Here is a 15,945-nt window from a genome sequence, read left to right on the forward strand (position 1 = left end):
TTGCTTCAACTTTCTTTAACTGTTCTGCATGACTATTGCTGTTTCCCCCAGCCCTGTCCCCACCTACAAGTTTGAGTTCTTTTTGAATGAAGTTAAAAATCACACAACACCAGGTTATAGTCCAACAGGTTTATTTGGAGGGACAAGCTTTTGGAGCACTGTTACTTTGTCAGGTAGCTAGTGAGGCAGAATCAGAAGACACAGAATTTATAGCAAAAGATCATAGTGTCATACCCTTTTGCGAAGTATTGAACAAACCTAGATTGCTGTTAAGCCTTTCATCTTTTAGAATGGGTTGCAAGTTTCGATTCATTAATATGTAAATCCTAGGGAGTTGGGGGGGGTGGTGCTGTGGGGAGCACGGTGTGGAATGAGGTGTGGAGAGGTTTGGGTGGGAAGGATGTAGGAGGTAGGATTAATTTTAGAATGGTCTGCCTTGTTACTCCCTGATAGCTAAGCACTTGCTGACACTCTGTACCTGGCTCTATTTGGAAAGAATGAGCAATTTTTGAATTACTTTCTTCAGCAGGGAAACAAAATTGAGAAAAATGTCTTTGAGTTGCAGAGAATGGCAGAAAGATTATGAATATTTTCTTGCAATAGACAAAGTAGCCTTAGAATAATTAGCCTCAATGTTGGAGATGGTATAGGATGAAGGTGATTATAAATCTGTGTGAACTTTCTATTAAACTGTCACAGCTGTGAGTGAAAGATCAAATGAAAATCTCAGAGAATAGGAAATCCCTCACTGACAATATCTCAAATAAACCAAGTTGCTATGATTAAGGAGAAATTCAATCAGTTCAGTATTGAAACATTTCAGAGATGACAACAGTCGTTGAAACCGCTCTAAAGGTTACACCAACTTCTAAACAGCCCCAAACTCTTGATCTCTCCTCTCTACTGCTCTCTCAGCAGCCTCCAAGTGAACTGCACCGGTTCTTGTTGCAGTCTGCATAACTTATATTGTAATGACAGCGATCTCGTTAGGAGTGTCATTTTGTGTTTGAATACATGGTGATTAGCTATTAAAATATTGTTACCTTATGCTTGATTGATTGAAATGATAAACTACCAATTTTTAATGCTACAATTACATCAAACTTGAAATGCTACTCAAGTGTATTATGTGGTTTCATCACAGGCTACAAAAACATTCCCATTTGGATCAGTTTCTTCTTGTTGATAGTGATTTATGTTGCAACTTGGTTCCATGAACATTAGTTCCTGGGGTACATCAATCAAGTCATCATGGATATGGCAATATTTATGTGCATTTGACAGTGATTGCTAGGAAATAGTAAGAATTTGGGTTAAAAAAAAAGCTTTAACTTATGTTCATCTAAACTTTCTCAACAATAATTAGAGAATATTGATCAGGGAAACCCTGGCTGTTTTTTCCCTGTATTGTTTGGTGATGCTGAGATAAAATGGCTGCTTAAAGATACACTAATGTGGATCTATTAATTTTTTTAAAATAATGATTGACAGAAATCAGCTCATCCAAAAGAAAATAAACTTTGGATGCAGCACCTATTTCAAGTCTATTAATTTAGGATCTACTTCTGGAAATACTGCAAAGACTTCAATACTGTGTATCCATCCATTACACTTTCTGATAGACCATGGAACTTCAAAGAAAAGAAGAATTTGTTAAGTTGGGATGTTGATCTTTCTCAAATGACACTGTGCACATCCTACTGATGAGAGCAGATTATGTAAGGCATCTTGAAAAGAAGTGTGCCTGAAGAATAGTCCAAACACTTGTGGCATACATTGAGAGGTGGAAGAATGACTAACTAAAGATGTGCTTGAAGTACTGGAAGATTGCTGTATATAACATTGAGTTTATATTTATCTCTGTTCATGTATAATAGCTTTGTGTCTGTGCCTGAGAGACTGTAATATTTGGAAATAATTGGTGGAATGCAATGTGACAGTAATTTATTGTAAATAAGTGTTCATAGCTTTGTGTTTCCAAACAATTTGAAAAAAAGTCAAAACATAATTGCCATTAGATAAAGAAAGATATTATATTGAGCTCCATTGGGCTCCAATCATGACACTGCTATTCATACATGAAGATTTATTGTCATAATTATCAAGTTTTGATTCTGCACTTTTGTAGTGCAGCTCAAAGAATCAAGAGTTGAGATGTAAGAACTCTGATAAGCTATAATAATAGATGCTTACCGTTTAGCTTAAATATTTACCCTTTTATTCGGGGTTTACCAAGGCTACAATGTATTCCACCTATGGGAACTCTGCAGAAATTTGCTAAGGCTTCTTTGGCAGTGCCTCCTACATTCATGGCTTCCACTACTTAGAATAGCAGCCTCTTCAAATTTTCTTCCAAATTGCTATTTGATTTGGGAATGTATCGTGCTTTCTTCATGCTACTGTGTTAACAGCTTTATCCTTTATGCTGCAACTGTTTAAGAAGCAGGCCTTCTCAAAGGAAGTTAGGGTTGAGAAATAAAAGCTTGGCTTGCCCAAAAATTCCCATGTTCAAAGTGTGGGGGGAGAAATCGAAGACTATTGGATAAATTGATCAGACCTGCTGTCCCAATGGTGAAAGGTGATATGAAGTGAGACAGGGTTTCAGCACTGACACATTGTTTCTTTGAACAGTGTTCATATTGAGCATGATAGTGCTTCTGTTTAATGTGCACAATATTATATATTGCAGTGTGCAATTGAAAAGTGGTAGATAAGAATTTGAGAACTGCACACTTTTCTGACAACCTAGTTAAATATTTTGTTTTAAAAAACTGACTGTATTAGTTCCTATAGCCAAACAGAAAAAATCAGCAATATATGATCTATTATTACAGACAATATTGATTATTACAGATTCTGCAAGTTTCCCCCATTGTTTAGTTTTTTTTGTAGTATTCCTGTATTATGTTTTACACAATACTGATGTTCTGACAGACACCATAAGGAATTCCATTCTGTGTCCTGTGATATGTTTCTGTCTGTACAATAATTCCCTCTGATCAAATCCTCCTATTGCTCCAAGGTCATCCCAGAATACAATGTTTGTCCCAAGTTGTCTTTATCACTGTGAATTACGTCCTCATGCTTACCTTTCATAAATCCTATCTTTGTCTGTTACTATCCAAGTGGGAAATACATGGTTGATTGAAGTTGGAGAAAAATAACATAGACTTGTTATTAAATACATAGACACATACAAGGACTGTCAGAAGTTTCTAAAATATAAAAGTACCATCATAAGAGACCCACTCAAGCAGGCAAATATTTGTTGAGACATATGTAAAAGGAATGGAAAGCTATAAAAGCCAGTAGGGGTGATAATGATAGGCAAGTGGGACATAATGGGAGATAGAAGGCAATCTACCAAACTGAAGTTAGAATTTGACTGTATTTCGAATTTGGAATTTTCTACAAAATAGAATCCCTACAGTGTGGAAAAAGGCCATTCGGCCCATTGAACCCACACTAACTCTCCAAAAAGCATCCCAAACAGACTCACTCCTATCCCTGCATTTCCCACAGCTAATCCACCTAGCCTGTACATCCTTGGACACTATGGGGCAATTTAACCTAGCCAATCCATCTAAACTGCACATCTTTGGACTGTAAAAATGAAACTGAAGCACGCAGAGGACACCCACGGGGAGAACATGCAAGTTCCGCACAGACAATCGCCTGAGGATGGAACTGAACCTAGGCCCCTGGTACTGTGAGGCGGCAGTGTTAACCACTAAGCCACCTTGCCACCCCTTAGTGGAATTCATTGTAATGTTCAAGGGGACTCTGGAAGAGAAAGAGTATTTCTCCATAGATCAAAATAACTGCATTGTTTTAAATTCGACACGAGCTCAGTAAAAGGCAAGAATTGAACACTGTTTTATTCTTTTTCACACAATGTTAGTTGCCATTCCCACTTCACTAAACAGAAATGGCATTACCAGATTTTGCTCTATCTAAAGCTATTTAGAGGTCAGAATGCTTTGAAGAAAGGTGTGAGATTATGGCTGAATTTTTTGGTTAGTTTGATGATGATGAAAATAATCCTTAGAAATAAAACTTGTATTTATATTGCATCTTTCATGATCTCAAGACATCTTGAAAGTGTTTATGCCCAATAACGTACTTTTGAAGTGTTGTAACATTTGTAATATAGGTAATGGTTTGGAGATAGTTAATGCTTCAGTAAATCTGGTGCTAAATTATTTGTAAAGTACATTTGTAAAATAAAAAAAATGTAAATTGATTTAATTGCTCACTTCTGGATAATTTTAATCACTCTACTTGAAGTGCGATGGCAAGTCTTATTTTTTGAGAACAATCCATTAACAAAATTCTGCAAAATTTGTAACATGGCTTCAGGTTGTTAATGGGTAATTAAGAATGCTGACAATAAGACAGAAGGTTAAAGGCCATTTTAATTGACTGTGGGGTACTGCAGCTTTTCTCAATACTCAGTGTTGTGAGCACTAAGTAAGAAAATAATTTTAACAGTTGTCATGTGGAAGAACATGTGCCAGCCATGAATAAAGCAGAGATCCAGCTATCTGATCATTTGTTTTCAGTTGTTTTTAGAGAATGAAAATTGGATTAAATCCTTTAACATGTAAGGTTTCAACCTGGGCTCTCTGGTTCTGGGCTGAACAACATCTGTGAATTTGTTCCTCTGGGAATGAGGCATGTAAGACTCTAATTTGTAAATGTTATATGATATCTTTTTCTGTATTTTCCAGTATCTGTATTTTTCGATCCCAAAAATATTTGGGCTCTGAGGAATAAGATAAATGTTGCCCAAGCTCAATGAAAAAGAATTTTAACCAAAGTAATCCCTGTCTAAAGCTTCTGCATACTGTATACCAAACTCCAAACAGTTCTCCAACTTCAGTTGCCAGTGGGAGAAAATGAGGACTGCAGATGTTGGAGATCAGAGTCGAGAGTGTGGTGCTGGAAAAGCACAGCCAGTCAGGCATCATCGAAGGAACAGGAGAATCAGTGTTTCGGATGTAAGCCCTTCATCAGGAATGTCCGAAACATCAATTCTTCTGCTCCTTGGATGCTGCCTGACCTGCTGTGCTTTTCCAGCACCACACTCTTGATTCAGTTGCCAATGTCAGGTATACTTGAAGTATACCTACTTTATGGTGGATTTGCTGCTTATTACAACTTTTTTAATGTTCCTATGCCATTCATCATCAGTTATGCATATTGGAATGAATTCCAAGCAATGTTTGAACAGACGGTGACACAAGACTAAACCCATTTGGAAACAGCAACAGGATCATTACAGGACAAAAATTCTGACATACAAGGATCCATTCTAATTAACAAGTTTCCTAAAAACAAACACTGCCCCAGTGTCAATAATGCACTAGAGATGTGGAATACTTTCAGAAGTATTCCCTTTAGAGGCAGCATAAGAGTACACCATTTAGCTCCTTGAGCATCTTCCATCATGAACCTGAAACAGTATCTTTGCAATTCTCCAAAGAAGCTGCCTGAACTGCTGAGTATTGTCAGCATTTTCTGATTTTATTTCAAGTTCTATAGCATGTACCACACTATCCCTGTAGACTTCATCAAATGTAAATAACTATCAAACACACCTACAAGCGCGATAAGACCCAATTGAAATGCGATATCAGCTTACTTGAAGGTCTACCTGGCATGTGTTCATGTGTGAGCAACAGTATTTTAGACTTCAATAACACTGATATTACATCTGCTATGCAACCTAATTTAGTTGCCTTTGCATTCATTGGTTGATTTTTAAAATTTCTAATCTGATATTTTTGTGCTCCTAGTGCCAAGGAAATATTATACAGTTCCATTGAGAGACATGTTTCCAATTTGGGTTTGGTAGACTTCAGAGCTGCACTTTTGGTGATAATTTTATTTCTAATCACTGAAGAGGTGAATGGGCAATTCAAATATCTCTGATTTCATACCAGAAATTCCAAGAGCTTATTGATCTCAATCTGTTTACTGATTGGATAGGAGGGAGACGCAGGCATCTTCTCTACTTGGATAGGTCTGGTTTCAAAAAGGTCTTGGGTTCTGATCGCAGGTGGCCTGAGTTTGGGAGCTACTGTACATTTCCCTCCAGGGTACAAGGAGCCAGGGCCAAAAGATGTGCATTTTTTACTTCTGGGTCCAGGAGGAGTGGGTATATTCCACAGAAGGAGCAAAGAACAAAGAACCATACAGCAAAGGAACAGGTCCTTCGGTCCTGCAAGCCTGTGACACCACATTTTGCCTTTCCATGCTAAAACTGCCTTCACTTATAGGATCCATAGCCCTGTATTCATATGAATATTCATCCAGGTGCTTCTTAAATGCTGTTATTGTGTCTGCTTCTGCTACCTCCTCCAGCAGCATGTTCCAGCTACATCCCTTTAAACCCCCCATCCCCTCCCCCAACCTTGCATCTTGAACCTGTGTCCCCAACTAATTGACTCCTTCACCCTGGGAAAAAGCATCATACTTTACACTCTATCCACGCCATTCACAATCTTATAGACTTTATCAGGTCACCCGTCAACCTCTTGCGTTCCAGTGAAAATAAACCCAGTCTAACCGACCTTTCTTCTAGCTAATATCCCCCATACTAGGCAACATCCTGTTAAACCTTTTCTGTACCCTCTCCAGAACATCCACATCCTTCTGGAAATGTGCTGACCAAAACTGTACACTGTATTCCAAATGTGGCCTAACTAAAGTTCTGTAAAGCTGCAATGTAACTTGCCTATCCTTATAATCAAAGCCCCTTCCAATGAAGGCATCCTTAAGCCTTTTTTACTACCTTATTTACGTGAGCTGCCACCTTTAGTGATCTGTGGGCCTGCACACCTAGATCCCTCTGCAAATCAATACTCCTAAGGGTTCTGCCATTCATTGTACAACTGCCACCTGAACTTGACCTTCCAAATTTCATCACCACACATTTGTCTGGATTAAACTCCATCTGTCACCTTTCTGCCCATGCCTCCAAATGATCTATATCCTGTTGTATTCTCTTGACAATCCTCCTCACTATCTGCATCTCCACCAATCTTTGTATCATCTGCAAAATTATTAATAAAGAAAACTTAAGCATCCTCTGCTGTGGACACCATGCTCTGAACAAAAGTCTGTCAAAACAGGAATAGTTCTGACATCAACTGGTAGGATAGAAATGAGGCTAGCTATTATATTTAACTATATTCCACACTGTTAGGAGCAAGTAGGGAATTAACTCACCAATTAGGCTTTCAATCAGAAATCCATTGGCAGTTAGAATCCATGTTTATTCCTTTGACTCCGTCTTTATCTATATACAATGTTTGCTCCTCTGTACCTGACTGTGTATATGTGTCTGCATATGTCCTTCTAACTCCACCTGTTTCTCTATTTTTACAGTTTATATAATGTTACTATTTCTAAATCTGTCTTGTACCTGTCCCAATCTTTTTACTTCAAATTCAGAAGAGCAGCCAATACAATATTTTCATGCCACTTCCATTCCCCACAACAGTCGATGCCAAATTATGTACTGTTTTGTGCTGTGGTCCTATGCTAACTGGGTTGAGACATTGTCAACCTCATTTTGCATAGTCTGTCTCTGCCATCTGTAAAGGTCCTTTCATCCTTCAGTCTGGGCTGGTTTCCAATTCTTGTCCTAATGATCAAAGGAAAGTGTGCTAGCCAACATCACGCAGTACTATTATTAATCTTTTGAATTTGAGTGTCACTGATCTCTATAGAAAATGTGAAAATTTCTCTCAGGTAACCAATCAACATCCAAATTTCAAAAATATGACTAAAAATAATCATCATGGATGTGCTAAGATAATTTTGTTTTAATAATTGAATTATTGTGGATTCACTCAGTATATGTGTGAAAGGATTATTGATATTCAGTTTGAAAGATATTTGATAAGGTTTCACATGTGCTTGTTGCAAAATTAAGTCATCTGCTGTTCAAAGAAAGCTGGATCACAAAAGACTTTTTAAAAAGGTAAATTAGTTTTTTTTTAAATTAATTGAATAATATTGTAGCCCATGAATCTCTGCAAAGAGTTTTTTTCTTCCATTTTTATAAATAATTTTTAGAGGCACAATTGCTGACAATATCAAGTAGCCAACTTTGAGGAAGAATAATGAAGGTCATCGACCTATTAGTGGTGTAGGCAGAAACATGAAATAGTACATTTGGGATTAAGAGTAAAAGAAAATATACCTTTACATAAAACTCTTAATAGATTAGAGTAAGAGAAATATTTAAGATTTATAGTCCAGTAGAACGCACATTGAATGTTAAAATTAGGGAAACAATACTGTATTGAATTTTTACAGGACATCGATTAGGAGACAAATGACTCCAGGTGGCCTAGTCAGAGGACACTATCCATGGAGAAGTTACAGAGCACATTATTGGACATATGACATGTGTTTTAAGATTCTGAAGGGTAATTTTATTATCCAATCTATGACGTAACACCTGCATGATAAAAACTTTAAAACCCAGTGATGTGGGACTTGTGGCAGGTTGTTTACAAGAAGTGCCAGGATTACACATCCATTCACTAGGTGGACTCTGCTGCAATCGTGTCATGTTATCTTAGCATAAAACCTTATTTTAATATTATGGGTTAGGTTTCAGTACTAATTATCTCATAGGATTAAATACATATGTAGTAGGATCTGATGAGGAGTGGTGAGTCGGCTTTTAGAACCTTCAAGTTGTACAGCATGGAAACAGGCCATTTGGCTCCACTCCTCCATGCTGACCAATTTTCCTAAACTGAATTAGGCCTCCTTGCTTGCATTTGTTCATATCCCTCTAAACCTTTCCTATGCACATGCCTGTCTAAATGTCTTTTAAATGTTGTAATTGTACCTGCCTCTAACAGTTCCTTTCGCAGATCATTCCATATACACACCACCCTATGTGTGAAAAAGTTACCCCTCGGGTCCCTTTTAAATCTTTCCCCTCTCACCTTAAACCTATGCCCTCTAGTTTTGGACTCCCCTACAGTGGGAAAAAGACCTTGGCTATTCACTTTATCAATGTCCCTCTTGATTTTATAAAGCTTTAAGGTCACCTGTCAGCGCCCTACATTCCAGGGGAAAAAAGGTCCCAGCCCAATCAGCCTCTCATTATACCTCAAACTGTCTAGACTCGGTAGTAGTTTCCAGTTTAATAATATCCTTCCTAAAGTAGAGCAACCAGAATGTTCACAATACTCCAGAAGTGGCCTTACTACATTTGCCTTCTTTTTAACCCCCTTGGTTAGCCAGAACAAAGACTTTTAATTATTTTTGCTATGCAGACTTATTATATTTCAATTTAAAAATCATATTAGTTCAAATTAAGGAAATAATTATAAGGCTTTCTTGAATAAAAAAGGAATTGTATCACTCACTAATCCCAAGGAAAATTAATAAGACATAATATTAAACACCCAAGTACAAAGTTTAAAAAATGAAGAGCATCTTCTTCAAAAAGGAAGATTTAGAAGAGTACTTTAAAATGTCTTTAGAGTCTTTGAGGTATTATGTTTCAACCTGAGATCATTTTAAAAATTGATATAATAATAAAATCCATATAAAACAAAGATACTGGATATCTGAACAAAATCAAAAATTGCTGGTAAAATTCAGTAGCTCTAGTAGCATTTGTAAGAAGAAAGCAAAGTTAACGTTTCGAGTCCAGTGACTCTTCATCAGAACGTCTGTAATTGATGTCTTGGATCCTCAGCAGTGGTGAAATTTATAGACATCAGTGAATTTGTGTTTCTCCAATTCACTTTATGGATTGCCAGCTAATGCCTAACATTGATTTATTTCAGACTATACATGCATACACTCATAGGCATATGTGTATATGAAGCCAATTTTTAAAAAAAAATTAAGGGACTCATTATACTAACTGTTTCTTTTTCCTTTCAACAATATACTTTTTCCATTTCTTTTTTAGTTTTAAGCAGTTGTTAGGTTTTTTATCACTCTTTATTTAATTTATTCCAGATATTTCCCTGTTACTATGCATATTCCTGAGTGCTAGCAAACACAGCCTTTATTTTTTCATTGGATGCTGTTTTGTGAGGCTGAAAGACACAGAGTAGCTGGAGGGGGAGACAGGCAGCAAGTTTTACAGTTCTCCAAATACCAACTCATCATTCTCCTCTCTCTGACTAAAAGCTGTGACTTGAAATATGCTTCCTTTTGTGTATTCCCATGTCCGGCTGCTTCTTTTTCCAGGCTGGAAAATTCACAGATGACTTTCATTCCAATCTGTGAAACCTCCAGAAAATATCCTCCCAAGCCTATTCCCATCACAGCCTGCAGCTGTATAGTTTAATATTGTAGCAGCCATTTACTTAAGCTTCTTGTGTCCAGTTCGAGACTGATACAATGTTTTTCCACAAAGAATAAAGGTCATAACTCCTTTGTTTATGATAGCTGTTCTACACATTTGGTTGACAATGTAGTTAACCATTTTATTTCCCCAAATTCTATTCTCAGCTTCTCAAAATTATTCACCAATTATAAATCTGGTTTTCATAAAAGTTACATCTTTCTTGATTATCATTTTAAAGTTCATTATATTAAGACGGACCTGCACTTTTACTTATCTGTTCTGGTTCATTCCACACTATTAGAACCAATTATGAATCTTCTCTTGTTGGGTTTTTCGCAAATTGAATCAGAAAGGAATTCTGTGCACAGTGGTCCAGATATTCTCGTCTCTGGATTATGGTATAAAGCTATTCCCCAAAGCTGCATGCTAGGACCCCTCAGAAGGTCTGAAGCACTGACACCATGGGAATTTTAAAAATATGTATGTATTCATGGGATCTGGGTATCAATGGCTAGACCATCATTTATTGCATAGCTCTAATTGCTTAGTGGGCAAAGAGTCAACAGCATTATTGTGGATTTGCAGTCACTTGTAAGCAAGACGAGGTAAAGATAACACTTTTCCCTCCCTAAAGGACATGAGTGTACCAGATGTATTTTTACATGACAATGGATAATAGTTACATGGTCACCATAGAAATAATTACTAACACAAGCTTTGGAACATTTAATTTAATAGGTAATATTGTAAAGAGGAGATGTAATTTCTGTCTGCTACTCCCTTCCAGGGTTTCTGTGCTGAAGGTATGGAAGGTTTGACATGAAGTTTGTAGAAAAGTAAGTTTATTTTTCCCAGAACAAATTCAGAAACAATCCTGATCAGGAGATTTTGGCTGTGATTGAAAGTGCGTTCTCTTATCCTCTTTACCTGCCTGTTTTGTCCAATTAATATCAGGGCAGTTGAAATCCCCCATGATTATCATTCTGTGTTTTTACTCAATTTTCAAACTTGTCTGCAGATTTTTTTTTAACTTCTCTTAGAAATATTTTCCAATCAACCTGTTCAGAGACATTATTAGACACCTCTGGAGCATATTGGACTTGAACCCAAGTTCCCTGGCTCAAAAGTTGGGCATTATCACTATGTCAGAAGAGCTGCTCACCTTCCTTCTAATATTAGGTGGTGTATCAACCACAGCTGTTAGCATGTGGATTCTCTTTTTATCTTGATGATAGTTTTGTCCCTTTTTATGAACTGTCATTATGTTATCCCCACTAAGCATGGCTACTCCATCCCCTGTTTTTCCTTGTCTCTTTTCTAAATATGTTATACCCTTCAATGTTTAACTTCCAGTTTGGATTTTTCTGCAACTATGTCTCTGTAATCCTTTGTCTGCTTTCTCCTAACACATGATTAGATCCAGATCCCTTGTTTTATTATTCACACTGCAGTGCAGACATTTGAACTCCTTAATAATGGGATTTCCGCATACTTCATGTTTAGCCATTTATTAGATTCCTATTCTATAACTCTATTTAATCTGTGGTGTCTATGTCTGTATATTTCTTCATTCTGTTTTACACTAGCCTTCCCTTTTGCTTCTTACATTTAGGCACTTACAATCCTTGTAAGTCCCTGCCCTGCGTCCCCTATTCAACTACTATTAGTTTAAATACTTTACCAACCCCCTACTTAACTTTTACAGTAGGCAGTAGCCCCATCCAAGTTAAAGTGGAGGTAATCCCATTGGCATAGCTTCTTCTTGTCCAAGAACTGGTGCCGGTCTCCCATGAAAAGGAAGGGATCCCCATTCACCCAATGAGTAACCTTCTGAGTCATGATTGTTGGTCTGCATTGTGCCTGCAGTCCTGCTGCCAAATCCCTGTCACAGGTAGCAAGTACATAAGACCTTGTTGGACAGGACCAGTGTCCGTGAAATCTCCATTTTCTAACCTCTTAGATCAGTTTTCTGGCTCCCTATCAGTCCCACTCTTCCTCTCCTGAACCTAGGTTTTCTTTTGGGTGTGTTTGTATACTGGATAGCAGGTTCTGAAAGTCCCTACTTCCTGAGCTTAAGTGAAAATAGTTACCTTAAAACTCACCGACCAACCACCTAACTTCTTAGTGCTTCAGCTCACAAGTCACAATGTATTTCCTTCATTCTCTTAAAGCACTCCTTGTTCTGTGAAATGCCAGAAGAACACCTTTTCCCTCATGGTGCCAAATTCCCTGAGGAACCAGAGACCCTGAGTTAGTACCATGTGTAAATGTCCTCCATGGAGCCAGGCTTCATTCTTCTTATTCTGTTCCTCTAATGAATCTTCTGTATTAAAAACCTGCCCCTGCAATCAAGGGAGATTGGGTGCTTTTGTGCTCCAAAAGCACTTGAGGACTGTCAACATTTTGAGCTCCAAGCTGTTAGACTCTTCAGATGAGATAGATTTGGATGAAAGCTAGCAAAGGGAATCAGTTTCTGGATACTGATAGCAGGAGACGTCTGAAGAGTGTGATCCAGACCTTGAGATTGACTGCAACTTCCATTGACTCTGGAAGAGCCACACAATGCTGGCCCAGTCATAACTTGAACCTGTAGCAATGTATTACAAATGTATTGCAGACTTCTGTACATCTAACCTTTCTTTTCATTAACATCATGTACTATTTCCCATAAAAGATTAGTAGCAATCACAAGACCTTTCATACTCCCATTTTTATATTCACAGCCAGACATACTGAAGCCTTACATGGTTTAATGTGCAAGTACTATAGTTCTGTTTATTTCTTTTGGTATCTGAAAATATATTCAAGCATCTTCCAAAACCACTTCCAAACTCTTTAATGCTCTTGATGTTTGTTTTGTGTAACAGATTTTCAAACAGCCAGTTTCTACCATATCAATCGCAAACCATTTCAACTATTTCATATGTGTTCTCTCCTGACAATTGTGTGTGTTTCACTGCAGGCCTGCAAGTGTCCTAATAATGAAACAATTCACTCTGGGCTTGTTTAAGTTGTAATTTCTAATCGTGATGGAAGAGAACATCTCAGATTGACTTTTGGATTGGAGTTTTCTGTGCCCCATCCCTCTTGGGCCTCGCTGTCTCCTTGTTCTGTACCCAATTTGAGAGGTTGGCAAGTCATCTGCCCCAGGTCTCAAATGGCTGCCACTTTACAGCTGGCTCCTGAAAGAGAAACAGGAGCAGACTGTGAGTGCTTGCCATCTGAATTTTCTGGCTGTCATTTAGTGATTCCCGTATGCAATAGCAGGAATGAATTTGAAAACCTGCTGATCAAGGGAAATCATATATGTGCATGCATGATTATTTTGAAATCTTCCTCGTCCCCCTTCTGATTTCAGCCTGCTGCAAAACTAAGATTGTAATTATTTTTGTCAGACTAATACTTTGTGCAAAAATGTGGCTCTCATTTTTTAAAAGTTGTATGCATTTTTGTATCACATGCTGTCAACTTATATTTTTGGTTAAGTGACAACAACAACACATTGAAGTGTAGTTTGTTTTCAAATCTTCCATTCTTCTGTAAGTTTAATCATTTGATTTCTCCCCATCATTGCAACAGTCAAATTTCATGTGCAGTATTTGTCATGTTTCATCTACAGTGTATCCATAATAGTCACATTCTATCTTAAAAACATAGAAAATCAAGACTTCAGTCTGTATTATCTTATCTAACAATTGTATCCCCTCAAATGTTGCAACATCCTCGTATACATTTTTTGCATGTATTTCTGTTACTTGGGATGTGTTACTGGGTATCACATAAAAAATTAAGCCCCACTGTTCCTGGAGTTATACCAAGTGTTAAAGGTTTGTTCTAAAACTACTCATAGTCCCCTAATTTACATGATTTTCAGACCAAGGTTGATTGAAAGCGGGGTTTCTGTACTAAACAAGAATTATTATTTCTATAAATGATTATAGCTACAGTAAACAAATATAAACCATAAGCATATAACACTGCTACCTAAAATTATAACCTCTTTTATAAACTCCACACACACACACATGCAAAGAAATCAGAAAAATAGATTATTATTGGAAGTAGAAAGGAAACTGGAAGATCAGTTCAGTGGCCTTTGCTTCCTGATTCTGATGATCCTATTTCAGATAGCTAAGCCTTTGGTGTTCAGTTGTCTTTCTCTGGGAGCTTCCACCAGCTTGTAAGCCGTACCTAGTGACTGGTTCATTTGGAAAATCTGATTTATCAATTCAAAAGTTGTGAGCCAATCAGCTTTACTTGTAAACAACTCCTTGACTCATGTTTATCTGCACACTGCAGAAACACATAGCCAGAAAATCAGACTGCACAATTGGTATCAAATTTCTTTCTGTAAAATATTGTAGTATAGTGGCTCAGTGGTTAGCATTGGTGCCTCACAGTGCTAGGGACCTGGGTTTAATTCCTGCCTTGGATGACTGTGTGGAGTTTGCATGTTCTCCCTGTGTCTGTGTGGGTTTCCTCCCACAGTCCAAAGATGTGTAGGTTAAGTGAATTGGCCATGCTAAATTGTCCATAGTGTTAGGTACATTAGTCAGGGGTAAAATATAGGGTTGGGGGATGGGTCTGGATGGGTTACTTTGTAGAGGGTAGGTGTGGACTTGTTGGACTGAAGAGCTTGCTCCCGTACTGTAGGGATTCTAATTCATCTAGAAAATCCCTTTGTTTACTTAATTAAAAAAGTGGTTCTTTCTCTTTTGCAGTCCACAGTTTTTAAGGTCACAAAGATAAAAATACACAGTTATTACGTAATCTTAATGTGTTATGTAAGTGTGGTGTAGCCACATCATCCAACATATTCTCTCTGGTTTTATATTCTATTTCTTGAGACCAAGCAGCAATACATTGAATTTTTCTCTCCGTATCAACTTGTGTTGCTACTTATAGTGGCTGATCTGTGTGTATTCGCAGATCCTTGTGTTTCTATTCTCCATTTAGTTCCACTCCTTCCAAGAAGTGGCCTCTTTATTCCTTCTGTCAAATGAATTGCGTCATACTTTGCTACATTGATTTTCATTTACCATTCGTCCAACTCCTCTAAAAGTCGTTTTATCTTGTCTTGTAGCTTGCTGCAGTCTTCTGCATTATTAGCTATGCCTTGAAATTTGGAACCATTTGTAAGTTTCAACACCTTGGCTGCGATCTTCTGTTATAGTGCACTAAGTTTTGGCATTACAGGTGCCACTTTCACCACAAAATGATATCTGTACTATACATGCACATTTTACAGAGAAAATAAATTTATATTTCTACTTTAACTGTAGCTAATGATCATGAATTCAAAGCAATATCATAGTGTTGATAAAATGTGGAGTTGGAAAATGCACAGCAGGTCAATTAACATCAGAAAAGCAGAAGAGTCTACATTTTGGGCAGGACCCTTAATCAGGACTGGGGAGAGGGAAGGGAGCCGAAAAATAAATAGAGGGAGGGTGGTGGGGCTGGGGGGAAGGTAGGTAGGATGATGATAGGTGGATGCAGGTAGGAGGTGATTGAGTTCGGGAAGTGAGAAGGGTGGAGCCGATGGATGGGAAGGAAGATGGACAGGTTAGGTCAGGTCGGGGGGCGGGGGGGGGGGATGGCGCGAGATG

General features: G+C 37.7%; 1 protein-coding gene across 1 annotated transcript in view; it reads left to right on the forward strand.

Annotated features, from left to right (window-relative positions):
• LOC122559430 (IQ motif and SEC7 domain-containing protein 3-like) overlaps window positions 1-15,945 on the forward strand; it is a 386,113-nt gene that overhangs the window by 115,251 nt on the left and 254,917 nt on the right. The gene's annotated exons all lie outside the window — the stretch shown is intronic.

This window comes from Chiloscyllium plagiosum, chromosome 19, assembly GCF_004010195.1.
Source record: "Chiloscyllium plagiosum isolate BGI_BamShark_2017 chromosome 19, ASM401019v2, whole genome shotgun sequence".
In the NCBI taxonomy this organism is placed as follows: domain Eukaryota; kingdom Metazoa; phylum Chordata; class Chondrichthyes; order Orectolobiformes; family Hemiscylliidae; genus Chiloscyllium; species Chiloscyllium plagiosum.